Here is a 17,112-nt window from a genome sequence, read left to right as displayed (position 1 = left end):
GGACAGGTGTGTGCCAAGAGGCATTTGTGGTCAGGCTAGGAAAAGACATTGCATCTGCCCCCAGACAAGCTGTGTCTGTGTCCTGGAGCAGATATACCCTGGGATGGGCGTGTGCACACATCCCTTCCCATCAGGGTTTAGCGAACTGGCTGCAGCAATGCAACTCAGGGATCGCTATTCCCACGCCCCAGCTAAACTGTGCGCACTTCTCATGCTGTGGCTCTTTCATGGATCTATCCCGGAACAGCGAATATGGATGTCTGAACCACTGCATTTTGTCCCATGATAAACTGGGCTGTCCCGGGACACATGCAGCCTCTCACTGTAGCCTCAATGCCCAGCGCAGGCGGCAGGACAGGGGTCTCCCGCAGCCCCAGAACAGCTCCGGCTTTGACTCCGGAGCCTCACATGCAATCCTCGCCCCACGCGCCGGCTCTCGACCCATGGGGCATAGCGAGGGGGCCGGGTGGGCCCAGCTACTCCGCGGGCTCCGGCCGCTGCGAACCGCGCCCCGCCGGACCTAACCGACGGCAACTTCCCCCCCCCCCCGCCGCGCACGGAACCCTGCCCCCCGGCTCCGGCTCCTTTGTGACGCACGGCCCCGCCTCCGTCACCAGGGAGTCAGGTGACTCCTTCCCTCTGTTACGTCACTCCCCGCAGCAGCAGCAGTAGGCGCGGCAGGTGTGCAGAGAGCGAGCGGGAGCAGCGGGGCCGGCGTGTAGGTAGCGGCGAGGCGCGGGGGACCCGGGCGAAGCCGCCGGGGTGCGCTGGGCGGGGCGGAGCGGGGCGGGCCGGTTCGGTTCGGTTCCGCTGGGGTCTGTTCTGCGGGCGCTCGGCGCTGCCGGGAGGGAGGCAAGTTAGTAGCGGCCGCGCCGAGAGCTTCTTGCTCGCGCCCCCCGGAGAGTCCGATAGCTGCGGTGCTCGGGGCGGGAGGGGGCCTGCTCGCCTGCGCCCGCTGCAGGCTGCCGGTTCCCGCTGGGGGGGCGCCTCCTTCCCCGGAGCGGCCGCGTCCCGGGGGCGGGCTGAGCGCTCGCTCCATCTGCCTTTCACATCGGAGCCCGGCGCAGCTCCCGGGGTCGCTCTGCAACATAGGAAGAAGCCTGGAGAGGCGTTTGTGTGCCTGCTTGGAGCGGGCCGGGCAGGATGTGGGTGAAGGTGGCTCAGCTGTTACACTGGGTGTTATGGGTGCAGCCTGGATGAGGAATCGTGCTCCCTGGCTAATCTCTTCTCAAGACAAGGCCATGAAAGTGTCCATCTGTGTTCAGTGATGTTTCTGCTCCACCTTTATTTAAAGTTCATCTCTGTTCAGTAAACTGGTGTTGCCAGTCCCTTAAGTGGCTGGAGAGAGCTCAGTGGCACTGCAAATACGCCACCTCCCACAAGCCGGCATGTTGCCTGTGTTCCCGTCCGAAGGATACAGTACCTGGCTTCCATAGAATACGTTGGAAACCCCCATGAAACTGCAGCTTGTTGATTATGTGCCGTTGCCTTTGGAAACCAGAGAGAGTTGGGGCAGGAGCTGTGATAAATAATTTGATGATTTGTTGGCTTGTTGCCTGCTTCCATCAATACTGTAGTTCTGAATACATTGTCAATTCAGGAATGATCCTTGCCTGATAAACCCTGTTTTTTAAACCTTGCTTAAACTGGCATAGGCTTATCCACAGTAACTTAAATTATTAACTGGAAGTCATTACATTGAGCAAGGGATATTGGAAGTAGGCACGCAAACAAGACGTTAGCTATTACTTAATTGTTTTACATATGCTTGGAAATGGGGGGGAGGTGTAGGAGTGGGCAGAAATAGATCTGTTTTCTAGGAAATGGTATAGTAAGATGTATGAGTCAGTCAAACAGATTGTACCATGAGGATTTAGGTTTTGGCTTGGTGCCATGTTAATTTAGATGTGATGCTGGTAAACTGAGATCAGGTCTGTAAGACTTGGCCTTCCTACGTGATAGGATGAAATCACTTCTGCTCAGGCTTTAGCATTAATTGGACGTACAGTTACAATTAACAATCTAAAATAAATTGGACAGTCATACTAAGAATTTGACTAATACAGGCAACCCCTGCTTAAGGCTGTTTCGCTCAGCGCTATTTCACAATAAGGCTCATTTCAAATTAATACCCGATTTGACTTAGCGCTCAGCAAGTTCCACTGTAATGCTCGCAGTCGCCATCTTGGATCATTAAAAAGACGTGCGGTCGCCATCTTGGGTTGCCAAATGCTTTCGGTTTCACTTAATGCTTGTTTCGCTTAACGCTTAGTTTTTCAGGAACCAATTAAGAGTACTAAGCGGGGGTTGCCTGTATCTGTATTTTAGCTCATGCTGTAGTGTCATGTCTTAAAGATTAATTTAACATATTAGCAATGTACCTAACTACTTATGCATAAATTAATCTTATACAACATCAGATTACAAAGATGACAACCCACATTTGCTCTAGATTTTTGGCATCTTTTCCGTCCCAGGACTGAATGTAGGAATGAGCATGGCAAAGCCTTCTGTAGAATTTCTAGTGAAATAAACTGAAAGCTTTGCAAGTGTTATCCACTGGCATAAGAGTAGACTAATGTTGTCAATGCCATTTCTCACACTTTCCACACACTAAGGAGCAAGGCATAGGTAAAAGCCATGATCTAACTCCGTTCCAATAGTCAGTCTGTTTGGAAAGTCCTGATTTTGAGAAACATGAGGAATAAGACAGTGTGGGAAGAGGACAGACATTTCTTAAATAAATGTGATTATAGTTGAAAGAGCAGTGCCTAGGGCCATTGAGGAGGGTATTTGTATCCCATATAGCAGTGTGAATATTTCTTCTCAGACTTAGGGCAGTATCTGGCATTAGAATATCCCAACCAGTCTTTAATGTTTAACTTGCTGATATGGACAATTACTGCTGTTATGTGACGGGTGCGGTGGGGCTAGCAGTTGCATAATAAGCAGTGAACACCTTGCGAATATTACTATTTAGTAATAGTGCAAGGCATTTTAGACTACTGACACAAACCTTTTTTTGTTTGTTTTGCATTTCTAAACACAGCCACCCATGCACCATTCTCCTGTCTGCTCTGGCCCTTGATGAGGAAGGTGGTGACCACCTTATTCCCACATAAGTCTTCCCCTCACCCACAGCTCCTACCTGCAGCCCCACTCCCTGCGCTGCCTGAGCTGCTGTCCCAGGTGGGCAGGGTGGACTCTTGCATGGACAGTGGTGCCAGGTGTGTTTAGCCCCAGAGCACAACGCTGCCTCAGTACCAGGGGGCCCTGCACAGCCAAGCTCCTGCGGCCACCAGGGACAAGCCACTTTTGCAAAGGCTCCCGGTGCCTGCTAGAGCAGAATGGCCCTCGCACAACACCTTACCCCATCCACGTGCAGCCCAATGTCTCCATGGCAGCCCTGGTGCTCAGGCCTCTGCTGTGCACCTGGCACTGCCATGGCAGCAGCAGCAGGAGCCACTAACGCTCCGTTTATTGCTGAGCACAGTGCCCCGTGACCATTCCCTGGTACCCTTTTCCCATCCCACTGCTTGCCAGGACCTGTAGTCTGCTGCGGGTGCCAACCAGTGCTGGGGCATGAGGACCAGACTACGCTTACCAGAGTGCTCCAGGCACATGGCTATAATTATCAGCTATAATGACCAAAAAAAGCCGATTAGCCAATAATGACATTTCTCCTTTTACAAGTGCTGATCCGATAGCCAACCAGTACATCAGTGCACCCCTAGAAACAACTTCTAAAACTTTAAAACATCTTGTGAAATGTAACTTTCCTCTGGTCAGTTCTTAACCCTTGACCTCCATGCTACCTCATAGAGTGGCCATGTGAAGGAATGAATTTTTTTTGTATACAGGCAACCTCTAACCAACAGTCAAACTATTTCACAGCTGGGCTTATATGGCTAGGGGATTTTTTAGTGTCATTCTTCCAAATCAGACTGAATTTGAAGGATCCTTGAGGCAAGAGCAAATGTTATGGGGGGGGCATATAAATAATATCCCACATGTCTTGGCAGAAATGTTTTTTGATTAGTCTATATATGTTACAGGACATAGGCAAAGGGATCATTTCCTGAGAATCCTAGAGCGCTACTGGTTGAGACACAAATCTCCATCATCAGCTTGTTTTGTCTTGTAGGTAAGTCTGTTAGGCCCCAGCTCAAGTCTGGGTTCGTGCCCGGTATGCAAAGGCCAATAAAGATACCAGGGGTGAAAGTATAAAAAAGATTTATTGCTAGCAATAAAAGGTGCAAGCGGAATAATTTCACTCTACAAGCGCAGCACATATGCAATACTGAGCCCCTTATATACAAGAGTTTGAATCTTCATAAGCATCCTTGTTTGCTAATTGGTTATAAAGGAGTGACGCAAGGAGTTCTTTACTGAGCATGTCTCTATACCTGTGTTTTAGCTATGCATCTCATTAACATACATATATGTTTCATTAGCATATATCTTCTCCGCCTAGGGGTGTGATTTTTAGTATTTTAATGAGCTCTTTGTTCCAGTAACTCTGATTCTGTTTTTGTTTTCAAGCTTCCTCTATCTAAGACTGTCTGCTCCTTATCATTGCAGATGGGCATTCGACACATAACATTCACTTTTGCTTAGGCTTTGCATAGTTGTTTCTAGGTCGAACCTTACAAGTTCTCCAGACAATTCTGGTCATACTAGCACCGTCCTTTAATTACTAAAGAAGCTCCTTCCCACACACTCCCCATCCCACCCCTCCCCAAAAGTTCCTTAAACTTAAAGCTATTGAAGTTCAACATGGCCAAAATAGCAGTCTAGTAGGGGACCATTTGCATGTCTGACATCCTGAAGGAAGAATAGAACTTGTCCAGCACTTCAGTAGTTTTTGTCTTCTGAGCTTTTTCCCAAATATGGGGAGTTTGACTTTTCAGAGTCAAGGAGATGGCCTCTTGAGGAGACCACAGACCCACTTGCTCTGTTCAAAGAAGGTCAGCACCTTCTCTTCTCTAATGGAAGCATTGATAGTGTTGACTAGTAACAGAATGCAGCTATTCCCCTTGTCATCTTCAATTAAAATATACATAGGGGACCTTAAGTATGCAGAAGAATTTCAACATCACAACCAAAATTGGCCAAAAACTCTGAGATTTTGCATCTATCGTCATTGAAAATGCTCAAGACCAGCCTTGAGATGTCATAATCTAATTTGCAGAGGAAGTGCTGTCATCATCTGGATGAATTGCAAGTGGAGTAAAGGGCACCCTGAGAAAGTATGTGCCATCTGAGTTCAGGGGGTGTTCCTTAGCTTTGGAGTGCAAAGATGATATTTTGGCCTCACAGCCAGAAGCAGATCCAGGTTTTTGCAAAGGGGGAGCCAAAAGACTAGCACTGCAGGAGTGGCTGCACCCCCACTCCTACCCTCCTCCCTGCTCCCCCATCCCCTATGGCCTAGCTCTTGCAGTGATACAAAAACAATTCCATGAAGTAATTCAGGCCGGGGCAACCTTGCTAACATGAGATCTTGAATATGGCCAACTGCACAGAACTGTCCAACTGCCTGGACTAAGTTAAGGGAATATCTCAGTTCCTGGATATTGTGGGCCACCCTATACAACCCTACTGCTTAGCCTTCCAAAGGTAGCATGTCAGTAACCCAACAACAGGGCAGACTTTGGGTCAGGATTCCTTGGAAGGTGATCACTGGGGCTTGTAGGTTTTTGCACCAGCAGAGCCATACACTTAAGGCCATAGGAAGCTCATGCAAATAGACTTGTGTCTGTGATTGGTCAAGTAGTGGACCCTCAGGCAAGATGTTAGGGAGAGTAGGGGAGGGGATTTCCCACTACCCTCTCTCAACCCAGGGAAAGTTCTTTGCAAAGTTGGAGACTGCAGTACTTTTGCCTGTGGTTGTTTAAACTGAAGTGAAATAAAACCAGGTTAAGAATATTGCTCTCTGAGTCAAACGGTCTAATGGTAAGGAAGGAGAGCTGCTAAAACAGGTTAGTGGAGAGGAAGGTCTGTGTGTGATTAGATAATCCAAATTGGCTGCTGCTTTTATGTGGTATTCACATGTTGTTGGGGATGGACAGCTGATCTGAGCCAGGTCAAGTATGGCAGAAAGTTTTATTCCTGATTGGGCTTGAGGTGTGAAGGGCCTACTTGCCAACTGGCATGATCAGTCTTTGATCATGTCCAAAGACAAACTCCACACAAAACTCAAGTGTGCAAGTAACACATTACCTCATACTAACATCTAATACGATAATCCTACTGGGAGTTGACCAAGAATTCTTTACACTTAAGTTAGGTTGTTCTTTGTGGAAAGTTTTTTGACAAAAAAAATGTTGACACTTTTATTTAGAAGTAGAAAAAACTCTGGCAGATGGAGTTCTTGAAAATTAAAGCTAGCAGAGTAGTGATCAGCAAACTAGAGGTGCTTTTTGCTTGCTCCGGAAAGGGTTAGATGAAGTACTGTAATTCTCTTGCACTAAGTTAGTAATGACATGGAGCAGGAATTGGGCAACCCTAAAAGGAAGGATTCACTACAAGTACAAATAAAGTAAGTATCTATCTGTAATGCGGCTGTGGCAGACTTCAGCACTGTGTATAGCTATAGAACTCTCAGTGCAGAGCATGGGAAGTACCTGCTAATTATGGAAAATATAGAAGCAGAGACTGTTTCTTTCTTACAGATACTGGGATTGTGTCTATCCAAAACATAATTTAAATTCCAGGCATGTTGCCAGTAGCTGGGATTTGTTGATGCTAAGTACATTTGCTATTAAAAGCTCTATATTGGAAAATTACTTCCTGGAGCTGCAGGAGCTGGAAAGGGAAAGTTACATTAGGGGTGTCCCAGTTACAGCTGATAGGATCTACATATCTCGGCATGTCCTATTTCTTTATCTGCACACAGGCCAGTTGGATCAATATGTAGTATTATGTTACATTCTGATTGCACCTCCTTGTTTGAGGTGTGGTGGCTGAGGCTAGCGCCACTAGATCCAAATTCCAGTGTAAACATCAGCAAGGATCTGGGTTTTCCGTTCGCTGGGGAAAAACACAAGAAACCACAGGCTTCCCCTTGTAGCCTGGCAGTGTTCCAGCCTGCAAGGACCAGCTTGGGCCTGGGGGGAGGGTGATTGGAGGCAGGGGCTGCTATGTGCATGTGTGTGTGCATGCGCACACATGTGCTGGCATACAGCCAAGCATGGTGATGGGAGCAGCCCCAGCAGCTGGATATAGGTGAGGTGGGGAGGGGGTTAGAGGGCTAGGGCTTGGGGACTCTGGGGGGGTCCATGGTAGGGAAGGGGAGGGCATGTGTGTGTGGCAAGGATGTGTGGAGGGGGGGAGCCTGCCAGTACTGGTGGAAGGAGTCTTGGCACGGGCTGTGGTGGGGCAGGGGATCTGAGGCCAGTGGGGGAAGGTGGGGAGGGATCCTTCAAGGGCAATGGCACCATGGCCTGTGCTCTCAGGGGCAGGTGCCACAGGTGTCCCCTCCTCCTCCTTTCAGCCTGCACCGGGGCCCATTTAGCTCCACAACTGCCCACAGGAGCCATAGCTGCTGCGCTTCAGCCCAGGCAGGGCGGAGAGCACCTGGAGCCCCTTACCCCCCTCCAGCTGCCTGCAGCATGGCCTGGGCCAGAGCTGCGCTCTGCTTAATGCTGTTGCTGTGGCGTGCACCACTGATCCTCTCCGCCATGCCCCAGCCAATGGCACAGGGCAGTGTGTGGTGCCCCAGCTGCTGTCTGTAGTTCATGCTGGAGCCTGTCCCTCCTGTGTCCACGCAGACCACCATCCTATGTGTCCACTTTGGCAGGGGGGGACGGGCGCAGCTGGGGTCCCCTGCCAACAGGGCTGGGGAGGGGAGAGGGCTGCAGGGCAGGAGTGGGGGGCACTGGCAGGACCAGGGGACTGTGCATCAGGAGTGAGGGGCACCAACTGAAGTGGTAGAGGACTGTGAGTTGGGAGTGAGAGGCGTTGGCAGAGAAAACCAGGATCCCTGGACATCCGTCTCCCAGCCATCTACTAACACAGTTCTGTGCTGAAGAAAAGTCTGGGTATTCCTAAGTTAATGTTTTGTACTGATACATGGTACATTTAAACCCATTATCTCCCACTCCCATGGGACTGACTCTTGATGTTTCTTATTACCACCCTCTTAACAAATCAAGCTTTTGTTGTTTCACAAGTGAACTTCCCCTTGTCAACTTAGATCTGACACTTTCCCACTGAACAGGATTGGTCGTTTTGACTTGCCAGTCCTTCCTGTTGTTCTTTTGCTTGTCATCTTTAGACAGCCAAGTTAGCAGTTGTGAGCATCCTCCACATTAAAAAAAAATGTATATAGCTCTTTCATGCTCATATTCTCTAATGCTTTTTCCACGGCTGAGAGAGCAGAAACAGTCTAGTCTTGCTGCCTACGTGTGAAGGCAAACTTTTACTGATTCCTAGTGTCTTAAAGGCCAGAAATATGCTGATTTCAAAGAGAAGCTTGTGAAAGGCCAGCTTTGTAAGTGCATTCCTGGGGGAGGCTGTGTTGTGAAAAATGCAGTACTGCTCGGCAGGCATCTCTGGCAGGTTGTGCAGGCTGTTTTCACTGCATGTTCTTTGCAAATCCTTTTAAGATGGCGAGATGTGAGAGTCTGATTTCCCCACTTCCTCATAACTTTTCCCTTACTCTCTTGCTTTTCTTTCCTCCGTGCTTGCTCTTCACTTTGCTTGTTTTCCATCATATGACCATTTTGCCAAGTTTATCTTCTCAGGGCAAAACTGCAAGTGTACAATCCTAGTACAGTTGTACAATTCTTTCTGGTATAATCTTGGCATGTAGGAGTTCGGCATCTGTGTCCCACTGCTTTCAGTAGCACTGTTAATGCTGTTGGCAAACTGACAGTAGAAAGCATACATGGGAGTTACTACAGAAAGTATAAGGTGCCTGATCTTGTCTTCTATGGAGCTTCAGCTACGAGGAGACACTGCTGAATAAGCCATTTCCAGTGTGTCTAGGATCGAACTGTTTACAAATAGTGTCCTAGCCAGTGTTGAAATGAATTGGCTAGATCAGTCTATCTGCACTAGGTACTTGTAATGGGCCGCATTGCTGTATGATCAGAATGCCTTTAAACACTGTTCCCCAGTTTGGCCTGAAAGCTGGTTTGACAGGATGTTGGAATGAAAGAACATACCTGTTTATCAGAGTGTCTGAACTCTGTACTGCAGTGCAGTTTTCCTGACCCTGGAGAAGCAGTTGTGTAGATTTCGTAGCTTTGGTCAGCTTAGGAGGTTTTTAAAGAATGTTTCAAGCTTTTCTACCAATAAAAGTAGCTGGCGTCCAAGGAAGGGATCCAATGCTTGTTTAGTGAAGCAAGACTGCAGAGAAGGCTAGGGGTGGGGAAACAACATATTAAATATGTTGTGTTCCACTGAATTAAATGTCTGAATGTATCGTCTCTCATGGGAGAGGGTGTAAGAATGTTTTTACAGGGTGCATCTACACTTACAATTAATGTGATGCAATAAACTCCAGAGCAGTTTGAACTGGAGGAAATTGCTCCAGGGTGCAGTGTCTGTGTGTGCACAGGACAGCAGCAATTTGAGCTGGAGTGGAGTAGGCCCCCAGCTGGCTGGGTTGACAGGGCACAACTTGCTTCCCCAGTCAGCATCTACCTGTGCATTTCAGTGCAGTTAATTACTCTGCTAACAGTACTGTCTTACGGCAGAGTTAATTAATTTACTGTGCCCTAATGCCAGGGCACGTGTAGACTGTGACACTTTACTGTGGAGCTAATTAGTTTACTTTGCAGTAAAGTGCACATGTAGATGCACCCACAGAGACTTCCATCAAATGCATGAGTAACTATTCTGCTACTTGCAGCAGACTCCACATTTGAAAACAAAACAATCTAGATGAACTTTTATTTTTTGTAGAGGGTTTTTTTTTTGGCTGGAGAGAAGCTTGGATACCACGGGGAGTTTGGTACTGGCTTCTGTATTCAGAGAAGATGGGTCAAGAGGAGGTTTCTTCTTTTCCTCTCTCGTCTGAATCCTGTGTGGGTTTTCGGTTGGTTGTTATTGTTTGGTTCATCTCCTTCTCCATGTAGGGATGGCGGGACTTGTATCCATAAGGTTCATATAGGACTATCTTTGATTTTTGGACATTTGACAATGTATAACATGTGGAAAGTGACTTCTTTCACAGAGAAAGAAGAGCATTATATAACAATAGAATCTTTGATCACTTGGCCATACATATTAAGGACATGGATGGAAAAAATCACATTTACTTAACCAAGTTTCCTTAATTGTATTACAAGACTTCCTAAACTATTTAAAATAGGAAATCTTAAAATTTAATTTACTTCTTCCAGTTTGTTCTGTGTGAATGATATACTTCCCTTACTGCAGATGAAGAAAGTAGACCAATAATCAGTTTGTTTGCAATGCTTTCTTTTCCTTTTTTCTCATGCATTAGCACTGCATAAGATTTTAAATTATAAGTTTGTTTTTTTTCTTTATAAGTAGATTCTCCAAAATTTTTACAATTTTTTTTCACCAATCTATATCTGGGACCTAAAATGTATCCCTTTAAATTCTAATAAGAAAATATGTTTGTTTTTTAAGAATTGTTAAGCCAGGACTATTAGTGCTTTATTGATTTAAGGCAGAGGTGTTAGTAATGGCCTGCCAGCTGTATCCAACCCACAGAGCCCTATCATCTGACCCCTGGTGCTGCCTGTGGGTCTCTGAATTTATCTGCAGACATCCTGTGGGGTGTGCTGGATGGCCTTGTACACACCCGCCAGCTCGTGTCACAGCATGGCTACTCTGGGGCTGTTCTGCATGCGTCATCTGCTCTGGGACACGCACTATATCCACAATGTGTCTGTGGCGCAGATCCAGTCTGTGGACCAGCCCCATGCCACGCATCAGGGCTGGATGAGTTTGATACCCCTGAGTTAAGGAAAAACATTTTAGGAGTAGAAGGAAAAACAAAGGCAGAAGAAAAACTCTTGGTTTTCTTTTGGTTTAGTGAATTATTAAAAAAAAAAAAGAGAATCAAATCAGGAAACACTGATGACATGATTCATATGAAGTAAGAGCATGTAGCTACTCTAAATGTATAATCTTGTTAGTCCAGGCTGTAGCTGAACTGAAATTACTAGTTAGGATGTATTGACAGTATATTGTCCCTACCCTGGGAAATCAGGACTTGACATCCCTGTGGATTTAGGGGCTCACAGGAAGGCAGGTTTTGAGCAGGACCCATTTATTAAAGAGTACCTGCATAGTTGATGACATCCCCAGTTCTGCAAATACTTATACAGGTCTGCAAATAGGACTTGTGTGTGTGTGCACTTAGATGAGTTTTGCAAACACACACAAGTACCACATTCTGTCAGACATGTGAGGAAAAGGGCATAAAATGAGTCAGAGAGGGACTTGTAAGGGAAGTGGGACACAAAAACCTCCTGTTTTCAGTGGCAAAAAATAAGGCTGCTTTACAGAACTACATTTATCAGACTGTCCTGCATTCACTGATGCACATTCCTGTGCTACTGATGCTTACTATAGGGCCTGGAGTTGGGAAATGCAGGTGGCGTGGGGGCAGCAAAGTGAGGAATTCTCTGGTCCATTCTGGTGGCCGCAGCCCTTAGTGCCTGGGGCTCATGCCCTGCTTGCCCACTCATCCTTATGTTGCTGCATCTCCTGCCACTGCTCAGTCCATGAAGCTGGCATCCATCATGTGTTAGATTTTTCAGACAACATCTTTGTGCTTTCTCCCATGCTGCCCCATTATAAACATGCTCAAAGCTACTCATTATCCCCTTTAAACTTTCCTTTGCTGTTATACCTAGAAAAAATAGATCAAATATGGCTGATGTCATATGACTGCTCCCTGTCCTGCCACTTCCTTCTTTGTGCTCCTGTCTCAATTCATCCATCTCTTGTCTTTTCACTTAAATTATAAGATTTTTTGGGAGCAGGGACTATCTGTATTCTGTCTGTGCAGCAGCTAGCCTAGGGGGGCACTAGTTTACTGCTAGGCCTCCTGAGAGCTCTAAAACATAACTGGAACTCCCTGTGTGCATACATAATTGTGTACACATCCTATTAACATTGGATTCCTCCTGGGCAGAGGTGGGCTGATACGCACCTGCCAGATCAAGACCTAAGTTAGTAGGACTGTGCGAAATTTCACCAGCTTTTTCGTTTCAACAGTTTCAACTCATTTCGAGCTTGAAACAGCGAAATCAAAATGAAATGAAGGGCTTTGAAACAGCCTCGAAAAAAAACTAGGGCTGTCGTAATGCTTTGAGTTTTGAAGTAGCCCGGCTGAGTTCCCCTCCCCGGCGCTAGGATTAGGCTGGGGAAGGGAACTGAGCCCCTCTCGAGCACTGCGATCTATAGGGCTGGGGAAGGCAACTCAGCCCAGCTGACCTGACTTCCCCTCCCCAGCCCAATGGATCGCAGTGCTGGGGAGGGGAACTGAGTGATGGGGATATGTTCCCTTCCCCAGCTCGATTGGGCTGGGGAAGGGAACTGAGCCCCATCGCACTGTCCCTGCAGCCCTCCCGGGGTGGGCCCTGATCTGCCTGCCAGATGAGAGAGGCTGTTTTGAGCTTCCCCGTTATAGCCTATGGGCAAAATGTGAAACAGCGTCACTGTTTTGACAAAATGGAACAGTGGTTTCGAATCAAAACAAAATTCTAAACGAAACGCTGTTTCATTGAAACGCAAGTCGAAACAGAGCAGTGCCGTTTTGCACAGCCCTATAAGTTAGTAACTTGTGTGGGCCTCTTCCCTGGATTTTCCATAGCTGTTACTTTGACAGAAGATAAATCATAGCAAAGTAGTACTGTTGATAAATCAAGTTGCTGTTTGCTGTTGGCCATTTCTTGGTTCATTTGGGGCAGGTGTTTTTTTGAAGTCTGTCTACCCTAATGACAGGTTTAAAAAAAAAAGCATGGGGGGCGGAGAGACAGGGGTTTGTATTCGCCTCACTAGCTGGGCAGCTTAAGCTCAGTTCACCTGGCAATAGGAAATTGCTATGTGCAGATGGATAAAGAAAACAACAACATCATTATTTCAACAGAGTCTGACTGTCTCTGGCCTCTGTGGCAAAGGGAGTCTTGGAATAGGATCTCAAGTGGCAGAATGAACTACAGAAATTCAGCCTTGGATTTCCCCAATCCTGTCAGCCCACTGTGATTTAAAGACTTTCCAGTAATGGGGGAGATTCAGCCCATTATCTTCAGGGGGTATATTGCTGGGATGGCTCTGTAATCATCCTGGCTTTTATGGCCTCTGCGAAAATTATGGCTCTGCTTTGTATTCCTTGATTTCCACATGCATGCTGATAGAAATCGGCATGATGTTGACTTCTACCCATGCGAGAGCAACCAGTAAATAAGCAGAGGACCTAGAGATCAGGCCTTGGGGAATGTTGCGTAGGTTCTGATGAAATGCAGTTGAAGTGAACAACATGGCTTGTTTATGGCTTCTAAGTCAGAGCTTGCAGCAGCTAAACAGGCCTGAAACCTGATTCCAAAAAGAAAACATTTGTAGCCTTTCCTACTGAATGCTGTTTAAAGCAGAAACTGGCTCCATTGCCTGGTTTGTCTGATCGCTCTAGCTGCTGCTTGGTTGCTTCTGCTGAATATTACCTGCCTTTTTAAATGTAATCTGTAATCTTCGTTGTTAATTTGCTGCGTGACCCTAGAAAAATAAAGGCACAAAAAGGTGAATGATTTGCCTGTCTGTAAAACAGGAATGAAGTTTATCTTCCTTTGGCCACAGCTCTAGGGGGGAAAATGTCATATGCTGTTTGTTCTGTATTTTACAGATGGCTAGAAAGTTTAGTTCTGATGTTTAGTTCTGATTAGTATGGGTTATTCATGATGGGCTATAGTCCAGAAGTTAGGACTCAAGAGTCAGACTCAGATTAGTTATTTTCCTGGTTCTGCCATTTACCTGGAATGTAACTTTGGGTGAGTCTCTTCGCTTCTCAAACTTAGTCCAGTAGGAAGTAAGAAGTATTGGGCTGTGACATACAGGAAGTCAGACTTAATCTTTAACAGTTTCTTCTACTTAAACCTCAATAAAGCTGCAAATTTTAGTGCAGAAAACTGGGCATCCCAGTTTGGCTGTTTTTTCCCTCTACCTTGCTCTCTTTTTCCCCTTTTGCCTGTCTGGGGTTCTTGGAGGAGGAGAATCCTGCAGATTTATGATCAGTTAATAGTCCAGTCATGCCTCTGCTGCCTTGTTGGTGCCAGCACGAGAAATTTGCAGTTGCTGTGAATCATCCAATTCTAGAGTATTAGTATGAGCCAGCAGAGTTTGAGAAGGGGTAGACAACACAGACAGAGAAGGGAAGCAGAACTCTCCTGATCTGTAGAGAGACAGTAGCATCACTGTAGAAAATTGAAATGGCTTTTTAACCTACATTACTGTGAAATTTAGTAACATTTCTGATTAACAAAATTTTCAAAAATCTTTTAAACTTTACATCCCTTCTCCTATTGTCCTTGTACATATTGCATTGAAAGATGATGGATTAATTTGTTCCTTATTTCACACCCATTACTGCAATGCATTTTAAATAAAAATAGTGCTGTAAACCTTTCACTAGCGATAGCCCCATTTTGGAAAAAAAGTTTGTCATGTTATTTGTAGGCTTATTAAAATTACAAAGCTGTGGTTCCAATAATTAGACACAGTTTATGAACTTTCGGTCTCCTTAGTGACATTTTGGAGTAATACCTGAAATCTGTGATCGTTTGCGACTGTTAATGCTCCAGCTTTGTCACTTTTGAAGTGAGTGCAGTATCCTGACTAAATCCGAACTTAACAAATTACTCATATGCTGCATTCCTCTCTAGTTCTGATTTTAATATAGGTATTTACATTAGCTTAGAAGTGAAAGGAACATTTTGTTGTGTGCTGTCCCAGACTTGGCTGTATTGCACTAAGATCAAATTACTTCTCTCTCCCCTCACTCCATTAAATTAATTCACTGTCCCATACTTGTTGCAAATAATTTATAAGTGATGTGAAGTACTTGAGCTTCTTTTCTTTTCAAGCTTTTGAAGAAAGGCAAAATAATTGTTTTTAAGTAATCATACCAAATCTCTTTAACTTTGTGGAAGTTTCAGGAATCTTCTTTGCAATCACTATACGAGCTGACTTTGTAGCTAAAGCATAGTAGTGCTTACGAATTAACCCTACCCAGTAACATGGGAACCAGAGGCATGGAAAATAAAAAGACAAGATGAGTCTCACTAGAGCCAGGTTCAGACTCAAGATTCTTATCTGCCTGACAGGACCCTTGTCAGGCCTATGTATTTAATGCCTTTAAATAATTACATAGTCTCTGGAAGGGAGCAGAGGAAAAACAAAGCTTTATCATTATTTGAATTAGGATTTGTGTGCCTTGCTTATAAGAAACTCAGCAGGCTAAAGCAAAATCATATCTTTCTTTTTCCTTTCCCCCTACCCTCTCTCCCTTTAGGAAAGATTTTGCATCCCACATGAATTACGAAAATCCTCCACCTTATTCTGGCCCAGGCCCGAATGCTCCATACCCACCATATACACAACAGCCAGGTGGACCTCCAGGCCCCAATCCATACCCAGGCTATCCACCAGGGCCTACTGGACCGTATCCACCAGGGCCTACTGGACCATATCCACCAGGTCAACCAGGTTATCAAGGGTATCCACAGTATGGATGGCAGAATGCACCACCACCTCCTGGACCAGTCTATGCTGATGGACCTAAAAACACAGGTATGCTAAGCAGCATGTGAAATGTTACCCTAATGGCATTGTGCTGGTGTGCATTTTCTCTGTTGTGCCTTGTCTGCTTTGACCTAAAAGACTTCAGCCTGAAGTGATAGGATTGCTACTTTCTGGGCTTCAAGAAGTGTCCCTGTTGAGGGGACTGGGTGGAAGATGTTGTTTCTTTCTTGTTTTGATTCCTGTGATATTTTTTCAGGTACTGCTTCATTTTGTCTTTGTAATCTCTGTTAATTGCTTGTTCTCCATCCATCTTTCACAACTATTTTTTGCCCTCATTCTGCCCTGTTTTTCTGCAGTTAGTAACTGTCCAGCCCTAGGCTGAGAGGCTTGATACCACTTCAGTGATTAAGATGCACAGTTTTATAGGAACGAATGGGAATTCTAGATCTAAACCTGGAAAAAAACGAGTGTCTGTGTCCTGTATAGGCATCCAGAGCACTCTCTAGGTCTCTGGTTCCCTCCTCCCCCGCCCCCTCAGGCAGCTGCCAAGATCAGGTTCTGCAAAAATACAGAGGCTGCTTACAGATGTTAAAAAAAAAACAACAAACCAAAAAAACATAAAACCAAAACCAAAAAAACCCACTTTATTTTAAATTCGGTGTATTCCTGCACCAAACATGCCCAGAAGAGGCATCGCATTAGTTGAGACCCGGTTTGCCCAGCGTCAGTATAGATCAGGTGCTTTAGTGGGGTTCTTCTGACACTTTTTTCTCTAAAAACTGATTGAATCAGCTTTTAGATAAAAGTGCAAAAAAACCCCGCTGAAGCATCCAGTCTATATAGACACTGTGGAGCCAGGTCAAACTAATGCACTGCTCCTTCCTGTAAAGCATGCATTTGTTTTTTAATATCTGCAAACTGCCTATATGACCTGAAGTTAAGAGTTGCATTTGGAAATGCAGCAACTTCTTGCTGTTGGAGGGTCTTTCTTTAGATCAGTAATATTAACCCACAAAGCCTTTCCCACCCCCTTCCTCCTCCTGTCCCCCTGCATGGTGGATCCACTGCATGCCACTCAAGTTCCACCTGCTCCAAGACCTGCACCATATGTGGTTCTGTGGGTGCCATGTGTAGCATGGGTCCTGGATTGACTGGAGTGAGCACTGTGTGGCACAGATGCCAGAGCAGCTGGAACAAGAGCAACACGTAGCACAGTTTGGCTGGAGCGGGTGCCGCGTGCACCGTGGGTCCTGGATTGGATGGAGCGAGCAGTGTGTGCAGTACACAGCAGCTTCCCTGGCTGAACTGCACTGCATGCAGCCTCTGTTCCAGAACCTATGCTGCATGCAGCACCCCCTAGCTAGAGCTGGGTGTGGCAAGGGTCTCCAGCCA

The 17,112-nt window shown here is 45.9% G+C and overlaps 1 non-coding gene across 1 annotated transcript; it reads left to right on the top strand.

Moving 5' to 3' along the window:
- Window positions 1-610: 610 nt before the first annotated feature.
- Window positions 611-15,567, top strand: LOC102564874 (uncharacterized). The gene is made up of 3 exons (XR_001373299.3): window positions 611-718; window positions 4,056-4,144; window positions 15,491-15,567. It is a non-coding gene; the product is annotated as an uncharacterized LOC102564874 (transcript).
- Window positions 15,568-17,112: the final 1,545 nt, after the last annotated feature.

Source organism: Alligator mississippiensis, chromosome 9, assembly GCF_030867095.1.
Source record: "Alligator mississippiensis isolate rAllMis1 chromosome 9, rAllMis1, whole genome shotgun sequence".
NCBI lineage: Eukaryota > Metazoa > Chordata > Crocodylia > Alligatoridae > Alligator > Alligator mississippiensis.
This window is presented reverse-complemented; position numbering and strand designations above follow the sequence as displayed.